At 44.4% G+C, this 16,434-nt stretch overlaps 1 non-coding gene across 1 annotated transcript; it reads right to left on the bottom strand.

Moving 5' to 3' along the window:
* Positions 1 to 15,099: 15,099 nt before the first annotated feature.
* On the bottom strand, positions 15,100 to 15,182 carry trnal-cag (transfer RNA leucine (anticodon CAG)). Its single transcript has one exon. It is a non-coding gene; the product is annotated as a tRNA-Leu (tRNA).
* Between the last annotated feature and the right edge of the window lie 1,252 nt (positions 15,183 to 16,434).

Raw genomic sequence — 16,434 nt, forward strand, 5'->3', positions numbered from 1 at the left:
AGCTTTATTTGAAATCACAAGCTTTCGGAGCTTTGCTCCTTCGTCAGGTGAGTGAAGGGTCCCTGACTATACATGCAGTGCCTTTATGGAACCCTTCACTCACCTGACGAAGGAGCAAAGCTCCGAAAGCTTGTGATTTCAAATAAAGCTGTTGGACTATAACCTGGTGCTGTACGACTCCGTACATTTGTCCAGCCGAGTCCATCACCGGCATCTCCACATCATCACACTTTCAGGCATCGCATTCCACGTCATAACTACTCATTGCATTAACACGTTTTTCATCCTGTCGCCTTTGGTTCGTCTGCCAATCACCTTCGATCTGCGTCTTCTGTTTCTCTAACTTTCCGCCAATATGAACAGTTTCTCTTCATTTACAATATCTAAACCCTTCATGATTTTGAACACTTCTATCAAATCTCCTCTTAACCTCCTCTGCTATAAGGAGAACAACCCCAGCTTCTCCAGTCTATCCACGTAACTGAAGTCCATCATCCCTGGAACCATTCTAGTAAATCGCTTCTGTACCCTGTCTAATGTCTTCACATCTTTCCTGAAGTGCAGTGCCCAGAATTGTACACAATACTGCAGTTGTGGCCGAAGCAGTGTTCAATGAACGCTCAACATAACTTCCTTGCTTTCGCACTCTATGCCTCTATTTACAAAGCCCAGGATTCCGTAGGCTTTTTAACCACTTTCTCAACCTGTCCTGCCGCCTTCAAAGTTATCTGCACATATACCCCCAGATCGCTCTGTTCCTGCACTTCCACCCCTCCCCCCCACCTAGAATTGTATCATTTAGTTTTTTATTGCCTCTCCTCGTCCTTCCTGCGAAAATATATAACATCGCACTTCTCGACATTAAATTTAATTTACCTTACGTCCGCCCATTCCACCAGCCTGTCTATGTCCTCCTGAAGTCTTTTACTAACCACCTCACTCTTCACTACGCTTCCAAGTTTTGTGTAATTTGCAGATTTTGACATTGTGCTCTGTACACCCAAGTCCAAGTCATTAATATATATCCAAAAATATCGGACGGTGCTCTGGGGAACACCACTATATCCGTTCCACTGGTCTGAAAAACAACCACTCACCGCTACTCTCTGTTTCCTATCACGTGATCAATTTCGAATCTCTCTGGCCACTGCGCTTCTTATTCCATGGACTCCAATTTGGTGACAAGCCTATCATATGGCAGTTTAAGAAACACCCTTTGGAAGTTCACAAACACAACATCAAACGCATTACCCTCATCAACCCTCTCTGTTATCTCATCAAAAACTAAATCAAGTTATTTAAACACGATTTGCCTTTAACAAATCCGTGCTTGGTTTCCTTTATTAGTCCACACTTGTCCAAGTGACTATTAATTTTGTCCCATATTATCATTTCTAAAAGCTTCCCCACGACCGAGGTTAAACTGATTGGCCTGTAGTTGCCGAGTTTATCCTTGCGCCCTCTTTTAAACAAGGGTGTAGCATTTGCAATTCTCCAGCCCTCTGGCATCAATCCCATATATTAGGAGGATTGCAAGATTATGGCCAGCACCTCTGCAATTTCCACCCTTCCTTCCCTCAGCAATCTAGGATACATCCCATGTGGACCGGGTGACATATCTACTTTAAGTACAGCCAGCCTTTCGAGTACCTTCTCCTTGTCATTTTTCAGCCCATCCAGAATGTCAACTACCTCTTCACTTACTGTGACTTTGGCAGCATCTTCTTTCTTGGTAAAGACAGTTGCAAAGTACTCATCTACTAACTCAGCTATGCCCACTGCCTCCATGAGTAGATCTCCTTTTTGGTCCTTAATCAGTCCCACCCCGCTTCTCACTGTCCGTTTATTATTCACATGCCGACAGAAGATATTTGAATTCCCTTTTATGTTCACGGCCAATCTATTCTCATACTCTCTGTTTTCCCCAGTTATTTCCCTTTTCACATCTCATCTGCACTTTCTATATTCACCCTGGTTCGGACTTGTATTATCAACCTCACATCTGTCATGCCTCATCTTACTCTCTACCGCTTTCGTTATCCGGGAATCTCTGGCTTTGGTTGCCAAGCTTTCCTCCTCGTGGGAATGTACCGAGACCGTACCCGAACCACGTCCTCTTTAAAGGCGGCTCATTTTTTGTTTACAGTTTCGCCTTCCAATCTTTGATTCCAATTTACTCGGTCAAGGTCCGTTCTCAACCCACTGAAATTGGCCCTCCTCCAATCATGTATTTTTACTCTAGCCCATCTCCTGTTAGTATTCTTGTGTTTGATTGTTCCTTGTCACTTTCCATAACTAACCTGAACCTTATGATTCCATGATGACTGTTCCCTAAATTTCCCTCCCCGTGACACTTACTCCACTTGGCACACCTCATTCCCCAGAACCAGATCGAGCAATGCCTCCTTCTTCGTTGGGCCATAAACATACTGATCAAGAAAGCTCTCCTGAACACAATTCAGAAATTCTTCCCCCTCTTTGTTCTATGCACTATCACTATCCCATTCTACATTAGGATAGTTGAAGTCTCCCATTATCACTACTCTATAGTCCTTGCACATCTCTGTGATTTCCATGCAAATTCCCTCCTCTGTATCCTCCCCACTAATTGGTGGCCTTTAGAATAAACTCAGTAATGCAATGACACCGATATTGTTTCTTAACTCGAACCAAACAGACTCTGCTCATGATCCCTCAAGGACACCGTCTCTCTCCAACGCTGCAATATTCTCCTTCATCAATGCTGCAACCCCCGTCACTACCTCCCCCGACACACCTCTTTATTGTCTTTCCTGAACACCTTGTATCGAGGAATATTTAGTACCCATTCCTGTACTTTTTTGAGCCAGGTCTCTGTTACCTCTAACACATCATATTCCCGTGTGAATATTCGCGCCTGCAGCTCACCAACCTTATTGACCACGCTTCGTGGGTTTAAACACGTCCACTCTAAACCTATCTTCGACCTTCTCGTCTTCTCTCTCAGTCTGATCCCACCTAATAATGTGCTATTTCTTACACTAGTGCTATCTCTCTCTCTCAATCCTTTGTGTACTTCGTTTCTCCTTTCTAATGCTCCATCCTGGTACCTAACCCCCTTCCAAATTATTTCAAATCCCTCCACCACTTGTGAACCTTCCCATGTGTACATTGGTCCCAGCTCATTTGTGGTATCAGCCACCCATCTTTAACATGTTCCCTCTCTCCCAGAACTGGTCTCAATGCCCCAAGAATCTGAAATCCTCCCTCTTGCACATGTCTTTAGCTACACGTTACCCTGCCTTATCTTCCTATTTCTCTACAAACTCGCGTGTTGCCCTAGGAGTAATCCAAATGTTACTAATGTTGAGTTCCTGCTTTTTAACTTCCTCCGAGCTCCTGAAATTCCAGCCGCAGGAGCTCATAGCTTTCCTTACCTCTGTCTTTGGTACCCACATGGACCACGATATCTGGCTGTTCCGGTTCCCCCCGCAGAATGTTCCACACCCTCTCCATGATGCCCACTCGCCTAGCACCAGGGAGGCAACACACCAAGTGGGACTCACGGCGACGGTCAATGAAACGCCTGTCTGTGCCGCTTACTATCGAATCTCAAATGACTACTGCAATTCTACACGTCACTGTGCTCCCCCGTGCAGTCCTTTGCCCCATGGTGCCATGCTCAGGACTGCTCTCCTTCGAGGAGTCATCACCCTCACTGGCATCCAGTGATGAACACCGGTTTGGCAGTGGCACGCATCCAGAAGATTCCAGCACTGCCTGCCTCTTGCTACCCTTTCCGATGGCCACCAACTTGCTGTCCTGAACTCTCTGTGGCTGCGGGGTGAAAACCTCCTGGAAGGTACGATCCAGGAAATCTTCAGCCTCGATTATGCTCTGCAGTGAATCCAGCTGCCCCGAAATCTCAGAATCCCTCAGCTTGAGCTCGAGGAACTGGAGGCATTTCCTGCAAACTTGGCCCTCCAGGACGTATGAAAAGTCCTGAAGTTTTCCACATGGAGCCAGAATTGCAGGCGATGGGTCTCAGCTCCCGTCTATTTCATTCAGTTTATTTTTTCTAATCTCTCTTTGGACACTCCATTTTTATTAATTTACTTATTGTTCACTTAACACGATTAACCTACCCTTTTATTCCGGGTCTCTCAGAGATCTTCCTCGCTGCTCACTGTCTTTCTCCCTCCACACCTAATGCCCCGTCTCACCAAATTCTCAAGTTCCCACTCTGTTCACAATCCACTCAATTCCCTCTGTGCTTCAGCGTGCACCTTTTACTTGATACACCTTTTGAGAACAGCAGTTACAACTATTCAATCAGCTTCCAGCTCACAGTAATTACCCTCAATTCAGACCATCACCGACAACTGATTAACGGCTAACGGCCACTGACTTGCAGTTTCTGTGAACTGTGACTGAACTTGCAGTTTCTGTTAACTGTTACTGAACCTGCAGTTTCTCTTAACTGTTACTGAACTTGCAGTTTCTCTCAACTGTTACTGAACTTGCAGTTTCTGTGAACTGTGACTGAACTTACAGTTTCTGTTAACTGTTACTGACAGGGGACACGAATGGGACCAATTCGATAGCTCTTTCGAAGAGCTGGCATCGGTAAAATGGGCCAAATGGCCTCCTCCTGTGCTGTGCTGACCATGATACTATGATAATTAAGATATAATTCATTGTATGTGAAGCAACTTTGGGCGGGCTATGGCGTTTCAGTAATGTAAGTGCTGTGGTTTTTTTGTGTCGATTTATAATGTATTTCCGTTACATCAGATCAGGGACTCTTATAAATGATTGGGTGTAAAAAAGTTCCAGGCCATGTTGGTCACTTTATCACCCAGTGTGTGAAACGACCTGGGTAGAAAGTCGATTTTGTGGTCACAGCACCATTAAAGCCGAAGTCAGACGCCTTATCCTTTTGACCACGCAATCACTGATAGTCACTCGCCAGCAAATGATGTTAAACCCGGAGCAGAAGTGATTGAACACTCCGATTGTATCTGTCTCTTGCTTTCACTTTGTTGATGTTGTTCATTCCATGCCTTCTCTCTTCTTTTTGCATGTTAGCTCTAGAAATGAAGCCCTGTGCTTGGTTTGTCTTTTTATGGCTTTATTCACCTACTTTTAGTGATTTGTGTGTCTGTACCCGGAGATCCCTTTGCTCCAGTGCCCCATTGAGTCCCTTATTATCCAAGAAATATGTGGCCTCCTTAATTTACAAAGCAAAGACCACCACCTCACACTTATCTATATTGAAATTAATTTGCCAATTGCACGCCCATTCTGCAAGTTTATTAATGTCCTCTTTCATTTTGACGCATTCTTCCTTTGTATTAACTACACCTCCCAAGTGGTTGTCATCTGCAAATTTTGAAATTGTACTTCCGATTCGCGAGTCCAAATCTTTCATGTAAATTGTGAACAACAATGATCCCAGCACTAATCCCTGTGAAATACCACTTCCCACCCTTTGCTAGTCTGAGTAACTACCCTTAACACCTACTCTCTGTTTTGGGTTTTGTAGCCAGTTTGCTGTCCACCCTGCTACCTGTACCCTAACTCCACATGCTCTGACCTTACTCTTGAGTTTACAAGGTGGTACCTTATCAAAGGCCTTTTGAAAAAACAAATATATTACATCTACTGCATTGCCCTTGTCTACGATTTCTGTTGCTTCTTCAAATAATTCAATAAGTTAGGTCAAGCATGATTTTCCCTTTTGAAATCTGTTCTGACTACTCTTTATTATATTTCGTTTGCCACATGTTTTCCTATTACATCTGTGAGGAAAGATTCAATTATCTTTCCTACCGCCGAAGTTAAGCGAACTGGTCTGTAGTTCCCTGAAATTGTTCTATCTCTCTTTTTAAATTCAGGAAGAGCATTAGCTGTCCGCCAGTCCTCTGGCACTATTCCCTTTTCTAATGATTTATGTATATATATGTAATAGTTCCTCTGCTATCTCTTCCCGAACATCTTTTAATATATGTGGATGCAATTCATCTGGATCAATGGTTTTATCCTCTCTATGTCTGAATTGTTTATCATTTATTTCACCACCACCACCCCACCCCCACACCGTGCTTTTTAATTTAAATGTCCATTTTGATCGATTCATCTGATATCATACCGACTTTATTCGACTCCCTGGTAATTACTGAGGAAAAGTAACTATTCAATATTTCTTCCATTTCAAGGTCATTACCTGTGAGCTGATCTTGTGCATCCCTTAGTAGCCCTATCCCTATCCTGATTTTTATTTTGTTATTTATGTGTTTGAAGAATACTTCAACTATTTCTTTTTATATTCCTTCATACTTTAATTTCGTAGTTCCTCCTTGCTTTCTGAATTGTTTTTTGACATCTTTCTGAACCTCTTCTTATTCCCATTAGTCAACCTTTCCTTTATTGTCTATATACTTGGAATATGCCTTATTCTGCAGTTTCAATTTCATCTTCAGCTCCTTGTTCATCCAAAATATTTCATTATTGGCTCGATTTATTTTGTTTTTTGGAGCAATATATTTCTCCTGGACTCTATTGATCACCATTTTAAATATTTCCCACTTTTGTTCTAACTCTCTGTCTTTCAACATTTTTTTTTCAGTTTATCTTCCCTCGTTCCATTCTCATCCACTCAAAATTCGCTTTTTTTCCAATTTATTACTTTGTTCTTTTTCTTACTTACGTTTTTTTCAATCATTATTTTAAACCTTATTATGTGATGATCGCTATTGCCAACATGTTCCACGATGCGTCCCTCTCTTACCTGCTCCTGTTCCTTTCCCATTAATAGATCCAGCAGTGATTCCTCTCTTGTCGGGCATCTCACATACTGAGTAAGAAAGGAGTCCTGTACACACTGTAAAAATTCCGTCTCCCTTCCCCCTTTTCCGAACTCTTCTTGCCAGTTCATTTTGGGGTAGTTGAAAACTCCGATGATTATTATTCAATGTTTTTTACTCATTTCATAGATTTGTCTCCCTATTTCTTCCTCCACTTGCCTTCCATTATTAGGTAGTCTGTCGAATATACCTATTACCATGGTCGATCACTTGTTATTCTTTGCCTCAACCCACATGGATTCCCTTTCAATCCTAATATTATTCATGTCCCTTTTTTCTATTGCCGTTATTTTGTCTCTAATTACTACAGCTGCTCTTTCCCTCTCTATCCTTTCCAAATACGTCATATCCTGAAATATTTAACTGCCATTTCTGTTCTTTCTGTAGCCATGTTTCAGTTATCCCGATAGCATCTGGCTCCTCGCTTCGAATTACTGCCCCCAGTTCCCCCGTTTTGTTTTGGATGCTGTAAACAATGCTGTACAGGCAACATAATTTGATTTTAATATTTGCTCCCCCTTGCTTCATTTTTAACAGTCATTTTGTACTGATATTCTTCACCTGTATTTGTTCCCTGACTATTTAGTTCCTTTCCGTGTTCTGACCTTTACTCTCATATCCTATTTCTTTTATCTTCAGACTTATGTCATTTTCACGAGATCTCTCCCCGTTTTACTAGTTTAAGGTCCTATCCACAAACCCTTTTATCCTTTCCGCTAGGACATTGGTACCATTCTTTCAGGTGGAGCCCGTTCTAGCGGTATAGCTCCAACCTGTCCCAATACTGATGACAGCATTGCATGAAATTGAACTCTTCCTTCCCACACCGGTCCTTCAGCCACGTATTCACCTTCCTGATTTGCCTTTCCCTCTGCCAATTACTATGTTGCTCGGGTAACAATCCCGAGATTATCACCCCTGAGGTCCTGTTTTTTTTTTCATTTAGTTCCTAACCTCTTATATTCCTTGCGCAGGACTTCCTTCCTTTTCTTACCGCCGTCATTGGTCCCAAGATGGCCCACGAAAACGTCTTCCCCCTTCCATGTTCTTATATTCAAAAGATGTTGAGAACAGTATTTAATATTCTTCAGGATAATGCATATAAACAGCAGGAATGTTGTGGTAAAAGTTGGATAAGGGCCGCTTTTGGGTGCAGCTGGCGTCATGCGCTATTAACAGCGCCCAATGACCCTTGCACAGGCAGGCCGCAAGGTTCAGCTGGGCCGAGGAATTAGCTCCCATCAGCGTTCCATTCCGGACCTGACACGGAGAATCAATGCAATTCATACTGTCCACCACCAGGGGAGCTCAATCTCTGAAACGAAGGATGGTTCATCGCAATTTCGAAAAGGCAGCAGGTACACCTTATTTGCTAAAAAAATAACAGTCTACTGTCTGCACGGAGTCTGAACAGCCATTGCACACGTAAAACACAGATGCAGGTTGCATCCCTATGTTTGCACACTGATGTTTAAACATTGACTAAAGGTTGTGCACTACTAAATCCCACATCCTCCAATCTGCACGCCAGACCTCACCAATCAGCCGATCTGAGTTGTTACCAGGTCTGGAGAGTCCATGCACCAAATGTCTCTGCTGATGCTGGGAGATCTTCTTCCAAAGGGTGGACAGAAGGAGTGACATCCGATATCCGCAGAGCGGGAGGGAGTGTGGGGCGGTGCACGAGGTCCTCCAGACATATATTCAAAAGGCAGAGGGAGGCAGCGGGGGACGAATTCAATGCCAGGCGCACAGCAGAATGAACATGGAAGCAGTGCAGGAAGAAGTTTAATGCTCTGACTTCAGTCGTCAAGGTGAGTGAGGTCAACTCTCAAGTGGCGTCTCCTATGAACTGCACTAAGCATTACACCCCCCATCCCCCGCATACCAACAAACTCTTTCCATCAGTACTCAACTCTTTGAACCAGAGGCTTTCTCTCGCCCTCACACATTACCACTTTTGAAAGCCGCCCACCCACAACTCACAGGTCACACAAACTGTCAGCTATTCAAACATGACAGGTACATCACACAGGCACACGTCCTGCTTTCTTGCAGGAATAGGTGGCGCATATCAGGAGGCAGCAAGTGGCAGTGGCATTTAGCCCGCCGAGCCTGTTCGACCATTCAATGAGATCATGGTGGACCTGTGACCTAACTCCATATACCCACCTTAGCCTTAATACCATTGGTTCACAGAAATCGATCAATCTCAGAATTAACATTCACAAGTGAGTTACATCAACGACCGTCTGCAGAAGTGCGTTCCAAACGTCTCCCCCCCCACCCCGCCCTTTGCGTGTAGAAGCCGAGGTTTTGTGGATGCAACACGCATGGGGAAAAGAACATGTCTCCAGATGTTGTACAGATTGAAGCTGAATATGAATTTATCCCAATTCACGCGATGTCATGAATGCAGAATGGAAATGCTCCTGCATTGGGCGGTAATCGAACGCCAGCTTCCTCTAAGGCAAGTAAGAAATCGACCCCGAAAACACCAATGCCCATGCGGCAGTTGGCTGCATGTGTCCACTCGGAAACCTGTCTGAAAGAACATACAGTTTCACATGCCGAAAATATGAGTGTTTGATGAGACCATCTTTAGTGGCACAATCGGTTAGCGCGCGGTATTTATATAATAGCATCAGGCTTAAGAAATACCGAAGATGTGAATTCAAGCTTCAACTAAAGCAGTTTAACGTTTTGCTTCTGAACATTTCCACCGGAGTTCAAGTTGCAGTTGGTCTGTTCCATAAAGCATCTCCTTCTTCGTGTGCTCGTGTGGGCACTTAGGGTCCTCTGGCCGGCCGTATTGCTATCGCAGGTGTGAGTTTAGTTGTTAATAGGCGGGAGAACGGGCGATTGGCGACAGCATGGAATGGGCAAGAAGTTGGCACGAGATCTTCAAATCTAAAGAACCGAACACACAATTCCTCATTACGTGAAACAGGCATTCTTCTGTTTGAAGTGTCGTGTAGGAAAATGGGGATCGGGCGGGAAAATAGAGTCGAGGTCGAAGATCAGCCATGATCTCATTGAATAGCGGAGCAGGCTCGAGGGGCGGTAAGGCCTACTCCTGCTCCTATTTCTTATGTTCTTATGCAACAGCTGACCCGCCCCTCGTTGCTTGGCTGTTTGATTTGAAATATCCCGACCCGCCGATCGCTTGATCCAATTTGTTGCTCCCACTTTCACGTTCAACGTGTTTCACTTCCTGGTCATGTGATACAAAATGGCGGCGTGCAGAAGGTTCATCGCCCGCAGGAAGATGAACGGTGGAAGGAAAGAGAGCAGCGATATTGCTTCGCCACCAAAGATGAAACGCTCACTTTTCCTTTATTTTTCGTTGTTCTCTCTTAGAGTAAACTTTGCGGAAAGTGATTCGAACTTCAGTGACTGTAAAATCACCAGCGGTTCTGGCTGCACAAGATGAAATTGGCGACATCGGCATCTGAGAGGCTGAAATGGTGAACATTGTTCCCGAGTTTCGGTAAGAGGCAGCACGGATTGATTTGTAGCGCTGAATGTCTCTGCATTCTACCGCCCACGGAGATGATGCTGGAAGTGTCTGCAAGGAGTGGGTGGGGGTTAAAAAGTATCTAATTTATTCGAGCAAAGAAATCAGATGAGCCAAACTAAACTCAGTGTTCACCATCTAATTGGCAAGCTGCAGATAACTGCACCAATCCAAATATTTCCAGGTAACTGTGGAAAAGACTCACTTTGAAGCAGTTTAGACAATAAACTTCAATTTCTGTACAAAAAAGGACGGGTGGTGTGAACGGGCAATCAGTGGTTTTCTAACTGATCATCTACTGTCCAAATGTTTCTGGTAAAAATGGTGGTCAGACAAGAACAAAGCCCTTTTTCTGAGAATGCTCACCAAAGGTCAACATATTGACAACAAATCGCAGGCATCGTCTCTCCCGCAGTTGTTTTTCTGCTGGAAAGGCATAATTTGCCAGCTGTTTTAAAATTGACAAGCTAAACAAGGATTTGAATCCTGAATCCCTGAAATTACTTAAACGTTTGATGCGCTACTGACTGAGCTATCCAGGCTTTATCGTTGTGTTAGTTTCCATCATGCAGATTCATGGTCTATCTCAGAATTATCCCTTGTCGGCGTCGAACTCGGGTGAGGGTTCGTTTTATGAAATTCTCAGTAACGTTTTGAGGAGAATTCTTGTTTGTGTTGAACCTGATGTAAGAAACATGGAGAGGAAACTCGTGAGTTTACAAATCTTTTTGTTTGTGCCAAATGTCCTGTCATTCGTTGGCATCAGTTAAAAAAAAACACTTTACCCAGTGGCTCAAAAGCTAAACTTCTCCCACACGGGACCTGGAAAAGGTCTCTCGACCTGTCAGCGGATCAACAACTGAAAGCGGAATAATTTCACCCGTTCCTCAGTGACAGCGGGAAACACATTGACCTTCCGAATTTTCCGACACGATACTTCAAACAGAAGAATTTTTGCTTCACGAAAAGAGGAATTGTGTGTTTGGTTCTTTAGATTTAAAGATCTCGTGCCGCCTCCTTTGTCATTTCACGCTGTCGCCAATCGACCCCTCTCCCGCCTGTGAACAACTAAACTCACACCTGCTATTGCAAGACGGCCGGCCAGAAGACCTGAAGTGCCCTCATGAGATCACCAAGAAGGCGATGCTTTGTGGAACATACCAGCTGTCCCTTGAACTCCGGTGGAAATGTTCAGAAGCAAAAGGTTAAACTGCTCCAGGTGAAGCTCGAATTCACAACCTTAACATTTCTCGAGCCTGAAACACTGTGATATAAGTACCGTGCGCTAACCGATTGCGCCACTGGAGTCACGCCAGCGCGTGGCGATTGGTTTAATATTGGCTCATTGTTTAAGTTATGGGCTGTTCAAAGTTTGTGTAACAGTAATTATCATAATTAGTTCGAGCTCCCCCTGCTCACTGGTGCTCGGTGCTTCACCCTGTGAGATACCCTCAGTCTCACTATGTACATCCTCTCGAGAGGGTGCTCCTGGGCTGGTGATGGAAACGGTGAATCGGGCGCAGCAATAGATGCTTCGCAGTTACGAAGCTTACTGATATATCCTGACTTCTTTAAATGGTGGGAGACCTTACAATTCACAACAACTTGCATTTATATCGCGCCTTTAACATAATTAAATGTCCCACTGCGCTTTACAGGAGCGGAATCAGGTAAAATTTGACACAGATCCAAAAAAGGAGATATTCAGACAGGTGAACTAAAACTTTGTCAAAAAGGAGCATCATAAAGGAGGAGAGAGAGGCGGAGGGGTTCAAGTCGGCTATTCCAGAGTATAGGCCCAGGCAGCTGAAGGCAAGATCGCCAATGGTGGAACGATTAAATAAGGCGTGCAAAAGAGGCCATAATTTGAGGAACTCAGTGGTCTTGGAGGGTTGTCGGGCTGTGGGAGGTTTCATCGATAAGAAGAGGCGAGGCCATGCACGGATCTGAACACAAGAATGAGAATTTTAAAATCGAGGCAAAGGCGGACCGGGAGCCAATGTAGGTGAGAGAGCACGGGGGTGATGGAGAGTTTCAAAGCGAAGCAACGTGTGCAGGATCGGAGGGACAGGGTGACTCGGGAGAATGGGCCTGGGGCAGTGAGAACATCTCTTGAGCATTAAGATATTCAGTGGCTGAGAGAGGCAGGGAGATGAGATCTATGTGTCTATTTACCCTGGCATCTGCAAAATCCATCTTCTCTCAATGCCCAACATCTTTCTTCCCCTCTCCCTGCTTTCCTGTTAAGGTTTATTTTTCAGCCGCAGTATTTGTTTCGAACATCCAGTTCCCTTGCATCTGGAGGAACAGAGGAAGCTGGAGGAAAATAACAGACAGAAACAGAAGGAGATGGCAGGTGAAACTGACAGAAAATGTGAGTGTCACTTGCTTCAAATGAGGCATGACAGGCCGGCGTTGACTTGCACCTTTCCAAGGAGATGCATTGATCAGGTAGGAGTGTTTTGGAAATGGGAACAGTGACACCAGCAGCGTGTGATAGTATTTCCCCTCACTGTCCATTCCATGTTCATGCCTACCCGCACTTGATGCTTTCATTCTCCGAACAAGTCTTTCGTGTTCTTACAGTAAATGTCATTTTGTTTGAGCAGCTTGTCAGGGGCGAAAGTGACCTAAATTTCAAAGGGAGAAGCAGGATGGGCAGCGTTGGTCGGCTTGCTTGCAGGAAAATTGCAGCAGGTTTCCTGGTGATCTCGTGGTCAGGATTCGGATGCAGGTCGGGTTGGTTTTTTTGAAGGAACAAATCAACAAGGCCGAAAATCCCATCCAGCCGAATGCATCAAAAATTGTCCCGTCTTTGTAAAGGACTGAACGTCAGGACTGGGATTGGAACCCACGTCTCCACGTGACGTGAACGCAGCGCCTCAGACTCCCGACTCCTGGATGCAGTGGTCACATTCTCTCATTTCCAGATAAAAACACAAATACATTTTCACTCATTCCGGACTTCGTTAAATGCTTCCTGTGGGCTGAGTGACTGGGATACAATCTCCCCAGTATTTCCTGCCCATCTGCTCGGTGCATGGGGAGGTTTGAACGGACGGTGGCATCTTGTTTCCCAGTGAGCGGCAGGAATGCGAGGCTGCATTCGTTGCTTTCCACCGGCAGTGGGTGATTGGAGAGAGCGGGGCCGGACAGGCGGCCTCAATGTTGCAGCTTGTCGCGGCCTCACTCACTCTGGGAGCTGTGCAACAGAGAAAAACTGATGGCTTTGTTGCCGCTGAAAAAATCCGGTTACAACCTCTTGTTATTAACAGAAGCAGCGCGGCAGGATCATTTAATGATCTCTCACAAATCAACTGAATGTGCAGCTTTGAGAGGGGTTTATTGCATCATCAGGGCAGGGAATGGGAGTGAGGGAGAGACACTGCCGGTATCTGTGTGTAGAAATGTACAGAGAAAGAAAGAATACACCGGGGCTATGAGATATTGTATTTTATTCATATTTAACCTCAAAATGAATTCTTCAACTTTTGAATTTTTGAGTCCTTAATGAGGAATGTTTTCAAAATAATTCCACGCAATTTCAAACCCGGGACTTTTTGTATATTAGCCGAGAGTGATAAACATAATACTACTGAAACTCAGCTCTGTAAATTATTACAGGAACAACTCAGAAGAGAACAGCGGTCTGCAAATATTTTCAGTGCGGGAGGCGGATTCGAATCCCGTTTCGGAGAATTCACTTGTACAAAACAGTTTATTGTATTAATTACGAGAAACTCAGCAAACTCTTTAAAGAAGATGAATAATTCTTCTATTCGCCATTAGTCAACCGATAACTTTGTGCTTCAGACTGAAGGAAATCCGAACATGGTCACCGAGTCAGTCAAAGCTTAAATAAGTTTTTGTGTTTTGCATGTGTTGAATTGTTAAATTCCCCACCTCACTAAAACACAACGGTAATTACTGCTCCACTCTATCATACAATCCCAACTAGTGCCGCCTCATTGAAAGAACATTAACTAGTGCCCCCCACTATTGTACAACCTCAAGTGGTGTATATACAAAGTGTGAGTGTGTTTATTTGACTGTGATATTTATGTAATAGCAGCCTCCAATCCCTCCGTGTCCATGGAAAGTTTGTTAGTGACGAAAGTCGAATCGCGCCCTGATAACACTGGAGCATCAATGTCCGGGCTCAGGCCACTTGACCACGCTCGATGCCTGTGTTGTCCAATTGAAATTGCTGACTCACCGCGGGTGTGGCTATGGTGATATCGTTTTATCCACATGAACGGATTTTAATAGAAAACATCTCCCACACACAATACAGGGAAATGGACTTCACATGTGTGTATTTCATAACATCTATCACCATTCAGTAACCAAGGAAGTAAAACACTCACAACGACGGAACAACACTCGCACACTCTGCTTTTCATCTTATCATTTTACCAACAACACAGAAAGGTTAAAGTTCACATGCAAACCGCATGCAAATATGAGTATTGAGATCACAGGCCCAAAGACTGTGTTCATTACTCATTTTTATTACATGGTCAAGGTATTGGACAACACTGGTCTGTTTCACAATGGATTGATGGGACGGGCCGTGTTCTGCTGAGCCCCAGGACGAAACATTCTTACAACAAATAGAAGTAAACCTGCCGTGGAAGGATGGCGGATTGGTTTTCTGGAAAGAACAAATTCACTGGGCCCAAAAATCGCCTGCAGCCGAAAGAAGTAAAAATCGTTCTGTGTTTGCAAAGGTCGAAATGTCAGAAGTGGGATTCGAACCCACGCCTCCAGAGGAGACTGCTTCCTGAACGCAGCGCCTTAGACCGCTCGGCCATCCTGACTCGACAATTGCTATTTTAGTGACCCTGATTTTCCACAGAGGCCCAGTGACCGTTTCACTCTGGTTGTCGGTCATTCCTGGAGGGAGACCGGGTGAAAAGGATACCAGTTCCCCAGATTTCCCTGTGCCTGTGCTCGGTCTATGGGGAGGTTTGGTCGCGCGGTGGAATATTGTTTCCCGGGGAGGGGCAGTAACGCGCGGTTTGAGATTGGATTCGGAGCTTTCCGTCCGCAGCGGTTGATTGGAGCAAGCGAGACCGGACAGGCGGCCTGAATGTTGCTGCTGTCGTGACCTCATTCACTCAGGGAGCTGAGGAACAGCGAGAAACTGATGGGTTTGTTACTGAATCCGAAATGCGGCTTAGAACTGTTGTTATTAACGGAGGCAGCGCTCCAGGTTCCTTTCATGATCGCTCAGAAATCAACTGAAACCTGTCGGAATGTGAATATCATTTTACTTTTCCAAAATAAATGGAACGACATTTATTGTGGAAAAAAGGAAAGAGTCTGGTGTCGCTCACTGAATAAATGTCTATGTCACAGTGAGCCAGCTCTCTTGCAACAAGTGAGTCCTCCCTTCAGACCTTGTCTGTCAAGTGGAATTCTGATTTCCGTAAAGCCAATCTCGGTTTTTATCGTCAAATATTGCGCATGATGGAAATCTGAAATAAAAAACGAAAATTCGTCAGGCTTTTGACGAAGGGTCTTCGACCTGAAATATTAACTCTGTTTCTTTCTCCACTGATGCCGCCTCACTTGCTGACCTTTACAGCATTTTCTGTTTTTATTTAGGTTTTTTTATATTTTGTTCCTGCGCCTGCTATTGGACCGCTGGGTAAACCGTGAAGCATCTGCCGTGCTCAGCTGGGAATGTTTCCGGCCCATTTTCTTGCACCAAGACACACATTAGAAACCGGGAAAGGCGAGACCATAAAAGTTCGGGTAAAAGTTACCCTATCGCTCTTGGATGGACTCGAAACATCATATTTTTACAATTAAATAAGCAAACGCGATAACCGATTGCGCTACAGACAGATCATGAGCAACACTTCGCCTTTAATTCACTGAGTTAAAGCTTCAGATTGCAGCGAACAATAGAACAGCTCTTTATTTTCAGTTTCTTTTTCCATAATAAAGGGGGTGAATCTTGCCTGAGTGAAAATCTGTGCTGTATTATTTGTGAATATCAAACTCCCCTTGCCATTAAACACCTGAAGTTTGGAAGACTCAGTCCCCCAGTGATAGAGAGGATTG

The sequence above is a fragment of the Heptranchias perlo genome, unplaced genomic scaffold, assembly GCF_035084215.1.
Source record: "Heptranchias perlo isolate sHepPer1 unplaced genomic scaffold, sHepPer1.hap1 HAP1_SCAFFOLD_44, whole genome shotgun sequence".
Lineage (NCBI taxonomy): Eukaryota > Metazoa > Chordata > Chondrichthyes > Hexanchiformes > Hexanchidae > Heptranchias > Heptranchias perlo.